General features: G+C 31.3%; 1 long non-coding RNA gene across 1 annotated transcript in view; it reads left to right on the plus strand.

Annotated features, from left to right (window-relative positions):
* Window positions 1–2,500, plus strand: part of LOC136847023 (uncharacterized) — a 62,880-nt gene that overhangs the window by 32,500 nt on the left and 27,880 nt on the right. The window contains exon 2 of the long non-coding RNA XR_010855584.1: window positions 751–826. This is a non-coding gene — a long non-coding RNA (uncharacterized lncRNA). The remainder of the gene's footprint in view (window positions 1–750; window positions 827–2,500) is intronic.

Consider the following 2,500-nt stretch of genomic DNA (forward strand, 5'->3'; position numbering starts at 1 on the left):
ACCTATGGTAACTTGACTCATAAATGCGACATATATCTTTTGAGACTCGAGCCAGAAATCAAATCATCAAAGATTATTAATATCGTATATGAATGATTTGCTGCTTAAAAAAATTAAGAAAAAATATACATTTGATTCGTATATTAATTTTAGTTTTTTTTAAAAAGCAGATTAAGTTGAAGACTGAAGAAAAAATAAATATTCGTACATTAATAATATTTTTTTCGTTTAAAGTAGGTAAAGTTTAAGACTGAAGAAAAAATAAACAGTCTATTCATACTTTAGTAAGTTTTTTCTTTTAAACCAGATTAAGTTGAAGACTAAAGAAAAAATAAACATTTCATTCATACATTAATTATAGTTTTTTTTCTTTTTAAAGCAGATTAAGTCGAAGACTGAAGAAAAAATAAATATTTTATTAATACATTAATAATAATAGTTTTTTCTTTTAAAGCAGATTGATATGAAGACTGAAGAAAAAATAATAATATTATTCATACATTAATAATATTTTTTTCTTTTAGAGCATTTAAAATGAAGAAATAAACACTTATTCATACATTAATAATAGTTTTTTCTTTTAAAGCAGATTAAGTTGAAGACTGAAGAAAAAATAATTTTATCCATACATTAATAATAGTTTTTTTCTTTTAAACCAGATTAAGTTGAAGACTGAAGAAAAAATAAACATTTGATGTTCACATTAATACATTTTATTCATACATTAATATTAGTTTTTTTCTTTTAAAGCAGATTAAGTTGAAAGTTGCTGGAGACTGGGAATGTCGGGAGAATGCTGAAGCCATCACCTGCATTGCACTGACAGGTGAGTGTTTTCACAGTTGTAAATAACAGGTAATTACCGTCCTTACTCATTTTAAGTCCTCACATTTAATTAACGTTATTACAACCAAAGCCCATTATAGGGTTTTATTTTTCCTGTACTATATCCAGTGCCACGGATGGATCCACTGGCTGTCCTCTGTGTTTAATATGAAATGGAAAGGTTTTGTTAAGAATCGTACCAAGGAATCTCAGATCATTCTTGGATGGCACTGCGAGCTTTGACATTCAGCGATCGTGCTCCGTTAATAAAAAGAGAGAGAGAGAGAGAGAGAGAGAGAGAGAGAGAGAGAGAGAGAGAAGAAGAAGAAGAAATGTGCTTCCATTAATTATAAAGAGAGAGAGAGAGAGAGAGAGAGAGAGAGAGAGAGAGAGAGAGAGAGAGAGAGAGAGAGAGAGAGAGAGAGAGAAGAAATACACTCCCATTAATGACAAATAAACAGAGGGAGAGACGAAATAAGCTCCCTTTAATGATAAAGAGAGAGAGGAAATATGTCCCTATTAATGATGAAGACAGAGAGAGAGAGAGAGAGAGAGAGAGAGAGAGAGAGAGAGAGATCGTGCCATCAAATACGACCCCATTTACAGTTAATTTCGACACATCGCATCATCAAGACTGACGGACGAGAGAGAGAGAGAGAGAGAGAGAGAGAGAGAGAGAGAGAGAGAGAGAGAGAGAGAGAGAGATATCACCCAATACATGGCGAAATATAGAAGCATTCGGCGGAGATGGATATAGACACCAAAACGCCCCCATCACCCCTCCCCTCCCCGCCCCTGCCCCCCGCCCCCGCCCACCATCACGCCATCAAATCCTTTCACGCTGCCACATGCACAGGGGAAAATCCCTTTTTTCGCGTTATGGCTTCCAACAGTCATTCAATTAACAGAAGCCACGGGAATGCGGATGTTTGCGAATATTCGGTAATTCTCATTTTCATTCCGCGTTTATCGCCGTCATCTGCATGTTGCGAGATGTGGCGGTAATGTGTCCAGCAGCGGTCTCTATGAATGAATAAATAGAGAGGTAAATAGATAAATAAGTTATTAATTTGGTTATTTAACTTGGAGGTCTGTAAATAATTGTACATTCCTTGGAGTGGTTCGTGGCTTGGATGTCTGTAAATAGATGAATGATTGAATGAATGAATAAATGAATGAATAAATAGAAAGGTAAATAGATAAATAAGTTATTAATTTGGTTATTTATCTTGGAGGTCTGTCAATAATTGTACGTTTAACTTGGATGTCTGTAAATAGATGAAATTGAATGAATGAATAAATGAATGAAAAAGATTAATTTAGGTTATTAATTTTGTTATTTAACTTGGAGGTCTGTAAATAAATGAATAAATAAATAAATAAAAGATTAATTTGGTTATTAACTTGGTGCTTTTTAGATAAATAAAATAAATAATTAAATAAGTGCTTAATTTGTTTATTAATTAAGAGCTTTCTTAATAAATAAATAAATAAATAAATAAAGTGATTAATTTGTTATTAACTTGGAGCTTTGTAAATAAATAAAATAAATAAATAAATAAGGGATTAATTTTATTATTAACTTGAAACTTTCTAAATAAATAAATAAATAAATAAATAAAGAAATAAGTGATTAATCTGATTATTAACTTGGAGCTTTGTATATAAATAGATA

Source organism: Macrobrachium rosenbergii, chromosome 16 (genome assembly GCF_040412425.1).
Source record: "Macrobrachium rosenbergii isolate ZJJX-2024 chromosome 16, ASM4041242v1, whole genome shotgun sequence".
Classification (NCBI taxonomy): Eukaryota; Metazoa; Arthropoda; class Malacostraca; order Decapoda; family Palaemonidae; genus Macrobrachium; species Macrobrachium rosenbergii.